Consider the following 12739-nt stretch of genomic DNA (forward strand, 5'->3'; position numbering starts at 1 on the left):
GCCTTCAAATGATTTTCTGAGGGAAAATTTGCCTCTTGTTTTGAAGTGAATATTAACTGAAAGACTCAGGCTGAAAACCTAAACTGATAAGGTTGCCACTTTAGCCGCCTCAATCAGCCACGTCCCCACCCAATCTGATGAAACACTCACTCAGCACACAAGCTGCTACACACCAGAGCTCCATTAAGCAGGATCTTCATGCAAGCCAGCATGGTCAACCCATAAGGTAAGGTTCCCCATGATTTTCTTGCCCTGCATTTCCTATTATATTGTTCTGGATATTTTTCTTTATCTTGTTAATTATTTAGAGTAGAAAAGAGAGAATCAGTTACCATGACTAAGGAAGTAGGGTGTTTGGAGCTCAAAAGTCGAGGCTGTTATTCATTAATACATTGTGCTAGTGGAAATTCTGCGAAATCCAGCCATCCCTGGCAAAAGGCAGAGCTGAGGGGAAAGAATGGAGCCAAGAGGAAGGATCTCCAGCCTGAAAGTTTCAACGTCCCAAATGTGCTCTTGGTTTATTGCAAGAGAAACTGAAATTTATATATATTAAGTTAAAAGAAAAGTATTACCTGGATATCCAAGTGGCCACCAGCCTAGACAATTCCAGAAACAAGCTGATTCCTTCTTAAAATTCTAAATAAATTTATCAAAAGGTAAATACAGATGCTTCTTTCTGGAATGTGTTCTTGCCAAGAAACGCCTCCAAAAATATAATGAAAGTCAAATGAAGGGCATTTTGCTAGCGCTCCTGTGAGTGCAACTTCTGGAATTTCCACAGGCGGAACAGATTCAGCAAGTCAGTGTGAGAGGGTGGGGCTCTAAGCAGAAAATGAAATACAAGGTTTTCTGTATCGTGCTCGCATGACAGGCCATTTTACGGCATGGAGAGAGCACAGGTCAGAGCATAAGTTACCCAGACTTGAATCTGGGCAGTTCAATTTAGCTCTCCGTCCAATTTCTACATTCCAAAAGAAGGAAGTTAGAAAATCTAGAAAACTTCTAAGATCACTTTCAGTTCAGTATTTAAGGAGTGCATGATGGTGTGCTCTTTTTTTCATTTAGGACATCTATTTTTCCAGGATTCTAGTTAGGACATTCATTCATTCTAGTTGGGACTTTATTGAGTTACAAGAGGATCCAAGGCAGACGATAAGGGTTCACCACCTTGAGTAATGGATGAAAGGTGCTATCCTTTCTCATGGTACAGAAGAGACTGCCCACAGTTGATGGGGAGAAGTCCCTCCAACTGACGGGATGTGAGCAGCTTTGAACCTGTGAGCTTGGTCATGGGAAACGGAGAAGTGGCGATCTAACCTCTCTCCCACAGAGAAGCCTGTGTGACTTTGACATCACCCAGTTCCGGAAGTTGCCCCTGCCCTGTATTTGACAAACTGCTGGAGGTGTCACCCCCTACCTGACCCCACAGATAAACAGCTGATTGTGCTGCTGCTAAATACTACAAATGGGCATTTCTCTAAACATGGACCTTTCTGGTACCTCAGCGACCCCAACCTTATTATTCTAGATCCAATGTGCTGCCACAGTTGGACTCTGACAATGCAAGAGCAAACGCCTTCCTAGGTGTCAACTTGTTCCTGTCAGACCAGGGCAGTTGGAACATCTCAACAGGGGGAATGGGATCCACCATCAGGGCGATTTTGACCTCAGTAGCGAAGGCCGTCTCCTCCCCTACACTTGCCCCCACTTTACACAGACTTTTCAGTTCCACTCAAGGACCCTGCCCACTGGGAGTGACTTCTGGCTGATAGAGTCCCATGGTAGCAATGACTCTTACACTCTAAGCATTATGTGGGCCCCTTTGGATTGTTATTTCTTTTGTAAACACAGGCCTTCACCTGCCTTCCTCCTAGCAATGTAATGCATATATATGGGGCATTCATGTAATCCATATATAGGGGGCATTAGTAAGAGACTTCCAAATATTCAAAACAGTCCCACCCATTGAGCATATTGCACTACACTGAGTAAGATGGGAACTCCAAGACCAGGGGGACCCCGGTTATTCAGGAGAATTACTAGGGGCATTACCAACTCCAGGTAATTATTTCCACTGTTGGGTTCCCTCAGTTAGAAAGACAACCTGTCTTTGACTCTTGCTGAGGTCATTCATGGCACTACTTTAGCTTTGAAGGCACAACAGATCAGCCTCAGTTCCTTGGCCCAAGTAGTGTTGAATACCTGCAATAGCCCTCAACTTCCAGCGGCCAGCCAAGGTGGGGTCTGTGCAATTGCTGACACATTGTGTTGTACCTGGATCAATGAGGCTGGCAAAACAAAACAATCCATCACCAGGCTTAGATAGAAAGCCTCCTGGATCTCTGAAGTAGACCCAGATGGACTATCAGACTTCTTTTCCTGACCTGGCAATCTTTGGGGCTCATGGTTATGTTCAACCCTCCAGGCAGGTCTAATCATCCTACTTGGAGTGATATTAATTATGATCTCAGACTAATTACCTGGTTCTTGACACAGTCCCTCAGAGTCCCATTATGGTCCGTGATCAGGTAGCCTATGTATTTCCCTTGGACTCTGAAAATTGAAAGGATGAAGTTGAGAGTCTGGCTCCAGGCCAAAATCCTATGTGTGATCTTTCAGGCCCACACATCGGCAATTACAAAAGCTTTACCTGGTCAACCTCACAGGTAAGCTGCCCTCCCCACATCAGATATACATGTGAAAGTAACTTGTTAAGTTGTCTGACTTATTAAATTGGGGCGGTTCCCCAGAACAGTGTGGAACAATAGCATTACTAACAGACAACTTTATCATGTTTTTGAGTTTAATGAGAATGCTTACAAAGTCTCCCTAATGAGTATGAATTTTAATTTAGGTTTCTGGTAGATGTTTTTATCTACCTTCTTTCCATTTTAGCACTTTCCTTCCATCTTAGCTCCCTAGCATTTTTTTAAAATAAGGAAGGGGTGTTAAATTATAAAAACATTTTTCCCCCAGAATCTTTTGAGATGATTATAGGATTTCTTACACAGTCTAAGTTTCTTAAAAATAAATTGCCTGCATTGTGCTTGTGGATTCAGGACTATGTGCACCTCACCAAATTAGTTGGTGACATGTCTTTTTCTATGTTCCATAACTGCTTCAGTAACAGAAATTTTCTTGTGTATAAATTGACTGTTTATCTATTTTTGTCACTTATAAAATGGATATGGGGTACTGGCCTTTTAATGTATAAGAATTCTTTTTTTTAAAAAATTTATTGGGGTGACAATTGTTAGTAAAATTACATAGATTTCAGGTGTACAATTCTGTATTACATCATCTATAAATCTCATTGTGTGTTTACCACCCGGAGTCAGTTCTCCTTCCATCACCATATATTTGATCCCCCTTACCCTCATCTCCCACCCCCATCCCCCTTACCCTCTGGTAACCAGTAAATTATTGTCTGTGTTTATGAGTTCTTGTTTCTCATTTGTTTGTCTTGTTCTTTTGTTGTTTTTGGTTTATATACCACTTATCAGTGAAATCATATGGTTCTCTGCTTTTTCTCTCTGACTTATTTCGCTTAGCATTATATTCTCAAGATCCATCCATGTTGTCACAAATGTTTCTATATCATCTTTTCTTACCGCCAAATAATATTCCTTTGTGTATATATACCACAACTTCTTTCCAATCATCTATCAAAGGACATTTTGGTTGTTTCCATGTCTTGGCCACCGTAAACAAAGCTGCAATGAACATTGGAGCACACGTGTCTTTGTGTGTAGATGTTTTCAGATTTTTTGGGTAGAAGAATTCTTGATATAGAGTTCTTCAGCTTTTATTTTTCTTTTAGCACATATATTTTTCCAACTCTGTTGTTTTCTTTTGCTTTATTTGTGAGAGAGAGAGAGAGAGTGGGTGTGTTTTTAAATTATTGGATATTCAAGCATATCTATTTTATTTCTAGTATTGATCTCTATTTGGTCAATAGTGAGGTATACCAAAATACTTCATCTTCATATCATTTTTTTCTATATTCCTTTGTCAATTTCTCTAACTCCTTTTAAGCTTGGATAGGTCTTTCGCACACAGAGATAAGAAATTCAATCAATTTGTTTGTTTTATTTGTTTATTTTTTAAATTTAAATGTTTGACCCAATGAACTCAGGGCCCTGACTGCATTGTGCTTGTGGATTCAAGGCTATGTACACCTCACCAAATTAGCTGGGAAAAAACGTATTTTTCTGTTCCATAACTGCATAAGGGCTTTTTTTTTTTTGAAAAAACAAGGCAATTTTTTTTTCAAGTTACAAAAATATGTATAGGTCAAAAATACAGTCTAGTCCATGTAAGAGTAGTTCCAGCCTTTTAAAATCTATACAGAGTTTGTAAAAAGCAATTCATATACAAGTCTTAAAAAACGTTTCATGAATAGTATACAACCATTCAATTCAGTTATTGCTTGTTATATGCAGCTTTTACTGGAGACTGTTCTCCGTAAGGGAAAGGGCAGTGTTTGGGTACTCTGATTGTTATTTCTTAAGTTGTGGTTTTAAAAATCAATCAAAAATCAGAATAAGCTCACTTTGAATAAATGAGGACGTATTAAGTTTTGATTAGTGCTACGAGTAGGAGTGGTCTGAATTTCAGTTCCTCCACCTTCTCCTATTTAATTCTATTTTGTTAATATATCAGAAATATTAGTGTGTAGTTTGGGGCAAGAGTAAATGAATTACTGGTTTTCAAATGAAGTGATAAGAAACATTAACTTTGAGTTCCAATGTAAAAACAAAGCTGGCATATCCAGTTTAAAAACTTTAAAAGAATAAATTCAAGAATGGTCGAACATTTAAAGTTTAACTAAAAACCAAAGCTGCATTTCTTTCTCTTTAGACATTGAGATATAAAATGAATCAATTTGTTCTTTTGAAGTTTATGGGTATATGAAGCTCTGATGCTCTCTATTTTCTCATTACAAAGTCAAAGAGTTAGCCACATAACAGGAACACATTTTAAAACAAATCTATTTGTTTACAATGCCATAGGAAGAACAAATCATAAAATTAAATATTTTTAACTTTAATGAGTAAAAACACATAATGCAGTTGATAGTGTAAAACGCAGGGAACACATCACTTTGGGGGTGAATAATACATAGGAGACTTTTGGCCTGAAGTTCACGTGGAAGACAGAAGTTAAGTGTGTCTAAAAAAGATAACAATGGTTTTGTTTCCAACGTTCCTGTCAGACCCTGCAGCAGGGTCAGGTTTATTGCTGATATTTTACCCTCATAAGTTCTTGAATAAATTGAGACACACTGGTGATAAGTATGAGGTAAACTGGAAAAACCTTTAAAAATCATTTTAGAACCAAAGTGATACTCATGACCATTTGGCAACACGATACTTATTACCTTAATAATTCAAATCCTAAAAATAGGCTACATTTTTAGGAAGTAGAAAACAAGTGTTCCAAAAATGTACCCTTTGGCCACCCCTTCTAACTTTTGGCCAACCTTGGATTTCTATATTTCTCACTCCCCATTCACTCATTAAAGCTATTGGTCCCACTACCATTCATTACCTAAAGTTATAACCCTGGAATTGCCAAGAAAAATCTTTTAAAGAAGTTTTGCTTTTAAGTCACTGAGTGTATCCAATATTCAGGTATCAAATAAGAACATTTTACTCCTGTCTAGTAGATTAATTCACTTCATAAGAACACATATTAACATAAAACATAAACATTACTTAACATGAAAAAAAGACTACTGAACATCTCTACATGTGATTCTAATATGTCAAAGTAGTTATGGTTTCTAAATTAGTAATGTTACTAATGCCTACTCTCTCCTTTGTCAAAAAAGGAAGTTAGCATGTTTTGAGACATAGTAAAGATATGCTAGCACTGAAAGTGAATTTCTTTCCCCCTGATGTAAGAGAATTATAAAGAGAATAACTTTTACTATGTTATCCATCATGGTTGATTGCATAATGTCTATGTACCGCCCAGTATCACCCGTGGCCCCTCCTCTGTGGTAGGGTCCCACACTATAGAGGAACACTGCATTAGTTCACAGCACAGGTATCAAGAACTTGGCTAAATACTGCTCCCCTCCATACATACAAAGCCTGAAGGTAACAGTAGTAGACTAATAACCAAAGAGAGGGTGGGTAGATCCCAGTTGGCCCCTGCTCCAGTCAGCCCATTGGTTTCTGAGCTGAGCACAGCAGTGGTGCTCACCATTTCTCTTGCCCCCAACCTCCTTTGGAAATGCTATGTTCACCTCAGTGTTCCCAAGGTTTGAGTGGCAAACTGAGCTCAGGCTGAGCAGGCCCAGCCCCACACAGACTGAAAGTGGATATAGCCCAGGAGCTGCTCCTAGAAGGAAGGAGAGATGATGATAAGTTGAAAACCAATATCAGCCCCTCCAGCTTGGCTCTCCCTCCACTGACACCTTGACCTTCAGCCCTCAGCCTCTGGGGAAGGATCTAAAGTTGTTGGACACACCAGGGTTAGCCTTCCAGAAGCAGGTAGTTGGGGAAAGGAGCCTAGCCCTTTACTATCTGGAAAGAAGCTGGGTGTGGTAGAGGGAGCTTGGACTTTGGGATCGGACAGATCTGGGGTCAAGTACTGACTCTGCCTCTTGCTGAGGATCTGGGTACCTTCCTTTGCTTCACTGAGCCTTAGTCTTTTCATATGGAAAACAGGGATAATAATGAGTACTTGATAAGGCTGCAGTGGGGAGCAGAGTAAAGCACTGTACAGATGGTGCTTGCATATGTTATCTGACAGAGAGCAAGTGCTCCATAAATGCTAATTCACTTGCCCATGGGCATCCCTTAGGCAGCCATTAGCCACCTTTTCCCTGAAGCTGTTGGGATGGGGAGGGCAGGCCCGAAGCTCAGTGTGGATAACCAAGCACAGCTCAGACCATAATGTGGTCCGAAACCAATGTATGTGAAACCAACACTCAGAGTGTGTGACTCACCCTCTTGTAAAGCTTCTCTACTCAGGCCACTGCCACTTCCTCCCGGCATGCCTACCTTCCAAACAAATAGGACATTTGTTTCTTATTAGAATGAGGAATTGTCACTTATTATTTTAGTTTCTTCTTTGAGAACTATCCCCCCAAGAGTCCGACCCACATATACAAAAACAAAAAAGCAGTTGTTTTATCACTGTATTTATTTGAAGTACTGATTAAAAAGTGAGAGCATCTCCCATGGCCTCTTCAGTGCTGCCATGACAGGTCACCACTGTTAACATTTGGATTCTCTCAGGCTTTTTTCTCTGCCTATAAAGCCATAATGTTTCTTGCTCTGCCACTTACTAGCTGTGTGACATTGAGCAAGTTACTTAACAGCTCAGTGCTTCAGTTTCCTCATTCACAAGGTAGAGATATTACTAATCCCTGCATTTGAGGATAATTATGAAAATCAAATGAGTTAATATATGCAAGATCTTTAGAACAGGTCCTGGCATGTAGAGTAAATGCCTAATAACTGGGAACAAATATTATAGCATCTATGCACATAAATCATATAAACCGTTTTGTTTACAAAAGCAGGACTAATATGCTGTGCTGGAATCAATCAATGTACTGCCTCTCAGCTTCAAATCCACCCTTCTTCATCCTGTTTGGTCATGCCCTAGTTACAAGATATAAAAATGTCTCCTTGGCCAGTTTGCACAATTTTAGGATTTGTCAATAGAGGGCGCTGAAGATACGGCACAAGTCAGAGCAGATGAAGGGGATTCCCTTCCTGGTTCAGGGTGCTTCTCTTCCGGCTCCTAAGGCACAGCTGGCTTGCAGAAGACCCAGAGAACTCCTAGAGGGTTGCTCACCCTCCAGAGAATTTTGTGGGCACGCGAAGGGCAGCCTTCTGCTCACCAGGTCCGGCTTGCTGACTGCAGACCAGCTTTGGCTAGTGACTCACTCTCTAGTGAACTTCCCCTGGGCAGATCCACATCTTCAACTAGCTCTGATTCCCAGCCTGGATGCGGTGGGGAGGAGTCTTCCTAATTTCTTCCTTCCTTGGTTATTCTCCCTCATTCGAGAGGGATTTGACTTTTAGTAGTTAACCTTTTACTAGTTACTAATTCTTCCTATTAAATTTTCCCTTTCAAGTGACAGGTGTACTTTCCATCTCCAGTTGGACCCTAACTGGAGCATATATATATATGTATTTTTATATATATATATATGTATATATATTTTTTATATATATGTATATGTGTATCATATATATATATATATGTAAACCACATAAACAATCCAGATATTATAAGCATCTTTCCACATCTTTAAATATAATCCTAATTCATTCTTTTAATTCATGCTTAATAATGTCATGCAGGGTGTCAGGCGGGGTCTCTGGTCCCGCTCCCCACATAAGAACGCAGGACATGGTGAGGCCAAAAAAGGAACACCCATGGAGCCATAGATAGCGGAGTCATACCACTATATTCTCGCTGGCGGCTGAGTGGGAGACGCAGGAAGCAGGAGCCACACTATCTGCAACCTGCCGTCCACTTGTCTCTGCCAACCAACCCCACTTGCTGGCTGCTATCCACCATGTTAACTGCAATCTGCGCTTGCTAGCTCAGCCACCGTCTCCTTGCCAGCCCCCATTTGCTGCTAGCGTAGCCACGGCAGTTATATCAGTGGCCAATGGCTCACTGGTTACTACTGACGGCCAACTAGCCACAGCTGACGGCCATCCAATCACAGTTGATGGCCATTTACTACCTGAGCCAGCACCTTTCCATGTGAGGCCGAGAGCCTGGAAACTACACTCCTGGCTCTGTCCCCACAAAGGAAATGTGGGTAGTTTCTAATTTTGGACTATTACACACTGTGCAGTAACTACTGTACAGTACGGAACACGTGTTTTGTAAACATGACTTTCCGAGGAAAAAATTCTGTTGTGCGGGAGACCCTGCTCACTGAACCAGTTGTCACGTGGGGCGGCCTGCGGGGTCTCTGGTCTCACTCCCCACACAAGAACGCAGGATGTGGCTAGGCCAAAAAGGAACACCCACGGAGCCATAAGTAGGGGAGTCATACCACTATGGTCTCACTGGAGGCTGGGTTTACACGACGTGCAACCTGCTGTCCGCTTTGCTGCCAACTGACCGGACTCTCCTCCACTCTCCTTCAGTCTCCTCCTCTCTCCTCCGTAGCCACGGCAGTTATATTAGTGGCCAATGGCTCAATGGTTTCAGCTGACAGCCAACCAGCCACAGCTGATGGCCATTTGATCACAGTTGATGGCCATTTACTACCTAAGCCAGCACCTTTCATGTGAGGCCGAGAGCCTGGAAACTGCTTTTTGGGGCTCTGTCCCCACAAATTCCTACAAGAGGAATGAATTGCTCTGTCATAGGGTTGTACCATCACATTTTTGAGAGATGCTGTGATAAAGGCTGCACAGTTTATATTACCAATAGAATTTAAAAGCCTTACCAATCTCTTCTTCTTTGACTTGTATTAGTTTGTAGGATAATATCTCATTGTTTTAGTTTGTTTTGTGAAACTACTAGGGAGATTGAATATCTTTTCATAATTTCATTTTTATTTATTCTTTTGTGAAATCTCTGAAGGGATATTCAAAACATTGGAGACACCCACGGAGGAACACCCACGTGGAAGGAACTGGAGGTTTGGGGAACAAGTGTGAGGTTTACTTTTTCCTGTGTATCCTTTTGTACTGTTTTAATTTTTTTACCACTTGCTTGTGTTATATTTTGCAAATAAATAAAAATAGAAAAATGTAAAAGATGTTTATAACGAAATGAGTAAGCTAGAAACATATACACATGAAGCAAAATTGTGAATAAGAGGGTAGAAGAGGGCTCAGTTCAGAATTCTAAACTCCATGGCTCCAAAGTAGAAAGGTGGGGCTGGAAAGGGGCCAGGTTTAGGTCTTGCTTAAGGGCCCTGTAAATATCAGGTAGCACGGCTGGTGGGTGGACAGAGAAGCAAGCTTCTGGAAGGGGCTGTTAAATACTGCCCTGCCTGTCCACGTACATGGTGGACTTGGGAAGGAAGGCGGTTGAGATCTGAAGGTCTGCTCAGTGCCCCTACATGTGTTCTCTTCCTGCCACTGGATTAGTAGCATTTTCCTTTTCAGAAACTAGAACCCTTTACTGAATACAAAGAGCAAAACAAGGGAAGCCTGGATGAGTGGGTTTTTCCACATGTAGGGATCCCAGACCTAAGGCATCGGTGTTAGGGGCCTGAGGAAGTTAAATCAGCCTAACTCTTCTACTGACAGCTGTGCTTTCAATTACTGGCAGAATGAATCATCTTTCTTATAAGTAATAAAACTGATTCCTTTAATCTTTTTTTGTCACAATCTTTAACCTAGCCCACCCTGTTTCTCACAGGCTTGAAACCTGATAAAACTGGCTTGTCCTTGACATTTTAGAGTGACAACTCAAGTGGAAAAGACAGATTTCTACCTTCAGGACTGGGGATGGAGTACAAATTACGTAAGCCCCACCCTCTGTCCCTCAGGAAATATTTTCACATTTCCCTGCACTGGGAAGACAACCAAATAGACTTCACAAGTCTGGTTCTTCCCACTTTCTAGCAGTGTGAATTTATTTATTAGGTATCTTCTCTGAATCTTGGTTTTCTGATCTATAAAATGGAAACACCTCTCTGTCACTCTCATGGAGTCATCATTTTCAGCATCAGCCAGTGGCTAGACCCGAGAGCTGGAGTTGCTCATTTGGCAGCAGCAAGAAGTCCTTAGCCCAAATTGGCTCACTATCTACTCAAAGCGTGGCCAGAGCCGGGGATTCAGGAAGGCATGAATGGGAGTGGAGGGAAGGATTCTGTCAAGTGGTAGAATAAGCAGCAGTGTAGGATGATCAGATGTAGTACTGAGCCTCTGATTGTTCATTCTGGGAATGGAGAAATGTCAGCAGCAACAAGGATCGGGGATGAAGAAGACTGAGTCTGCACTCGAACCCTTGACTTACGCTAATTTGTCAGAACAGGTTTGGGGCACTTAGAGGCATCACAAGGGAGTTTCCTATATTCAGGCTTTTTTCCTGTTCCAGACTAAATACCAAGTGAGTTACTTTGCAACAAGGATGGCTCAGGGCAACAAAAAGTGAGTCAGTGCTCCTTATCCCAGCATTGGCAATGCTAATTACATAACTACCACAGAAATAACCACTACCAAAAATACAGACACGTACTGGATTGAAGAAACTTACCCTGCTCCAACCAAGAGGACAAAGCCTCCCTGAAGCCCTTACCTGGCTAAGCATTCAACAGTGCAACAAACTGAGAAGTCACCCTGTCTGATGGCCAAAGGATATGAATCAGCTTTGACAAGCAATGTGATCTTAGAAGAAAGAGAATACCCATAGATCCAGCACCCAGCTGAAGAAATAAAACATGACCTGTGCAGCTGAAGCCCCTGCATAATTCTTCCCCATTGCATTCTCCTCCCGTGTTCCCTAACCCCAGCCCCACCACAGGTAACCACTATTCTAAACTCCTTGTTAGATCTTTATATTTGGACAACATATGTATAAATTTATAAGCAACATGTAGGACTATTATGTATGTTTTTAGCATTGTATACATTCTATCACATTGTATGTATTCTTTTATTTGCTTAGCATTGTGTATCTTTTTTAAGTAGACTATTTTATTTACCATTTTAACCATTTTAAAGTGGATAGTTCAGCGGTGTTGAGCACATTTACAATGTTCACATCCACCACCATCTACTTCAGAAAGCATTGTGCTCTGATACAAATATTTGCAATTGAAATTGCCGATATCTGACTGTTTCTGTCCTACAAGAATGGCAATTTCATATAGTTCATTTTGTTTCACAGTTTGGTAGTATTCCTTTATGTGACTACAATTTATCTAACCCCTTACTGACAGATACTTAGATTTCTTCTGTTTGGGGTTTTTTGGTTGTTGTTTTTTTTTTCTCTCTTACAAACAATGCTGCTCTGAAAATTCTCCGTATTTCCTTGTGCATGTCCAGGAGTTTCTTTTGAACCATAGACCCAGAAATGCAATTGCTGGATCATACTGTGTGCACATCTTCAACATTTATAGATACTGACAAATTGTTCTTTTAAGTGATGTGTCAATTTACATTTCTCCAAGCAGCATAATAGACTTTCTTTTGCTCCATATCCTCACCCACATTGGTCCTGACAGGTTTTTAAGTGTTGTCAGTATAATGGGTATAAAGGGTATCTCATTGTGGCTTCATTTTTGCAGTTCTCTGGTTACTAAGAAAATTGATTATGTTTTCATATATTTATTGTTTATTCATATTCCTTTTCATTATTGGTTCATATTTTTTACCCATCTAATTGGATTATTTTTATTAAATTGTAGAATATATATTATATATATAATATATATATAATATACAATATATTATATATAATATACATATATATTATATATATATATATATATATATATATATATATATATATATACAGTGTTTCCCCAAAAATAAGACCTAGCCAGACCATCAGCTCTAATGCATCTTTTGGAGCAAAAATTAATATAAGACCCAGCCTTATTTTACTATAGTATAAGACCGGATCTTTAATATAATATAATATAATATAATATAATATAATATAATACCAGGTATAATATAATATAATACTGGGTCTTATATTAACTTTTGCTCCAAAAGACACATTAGAGCTGACAGTCTGGCTAGGTCTTATTTTCTGGGAAACACAGTATATTCTTTAGATTTTCAATGTT

General features: G+C 40.2%; 1 protein-coding gene and 1 long non-coding RNA gene across 2 annotated transcripts in view; one reads left to right on the forward strand and one right to left on the reverse strand.

Moving 5' to 3' along the window:
- The window catches only part of CASP8 (caspase 8), a 31016-nt gene extending 30349 nt beyond the window's left edge, over window positions 1-667 (reverse strand). The window contains exon 1 of the mRNA XM_033112359.1: window positions 573-667. The gene's annotated coding sequence lies outside the window, so the exon portion shown is untranslated. The remainder of the gene's footprint in view (window positions 1-572) is intronic.
- LOC117025977 (uncharacterized) lies at window positions 142-12143 on the forward strand. The gene is made up of 3 exons (XR_004423670.1): window positions 142-226; window positions 9574-9646; window positions 10360-12143. It is a non-coding gene; the product is annotated as an uncharacterized LOC117025977 (long non-coding RNA).
- Window positions 12144-12739: the final 596 nt, after the last annotated feature.

The sequence above is a fragment of the Rhinolophus ferrumequinum genome, chromosome 8, assembly GCF_004115265.2.
Source record: "Rhinolophus ferrumequinum isolate MPI-CBG mRhiFer1 chromosome 8, mRhiFer1_v1.p, whole genome shotgun sequence".
NCBI lineage: Eukaryota > Metazoa > Chordata > Mammalia > Chiroptera > Rhinolophidae > Rhinolophus > Rhinolophus ferrumequinum.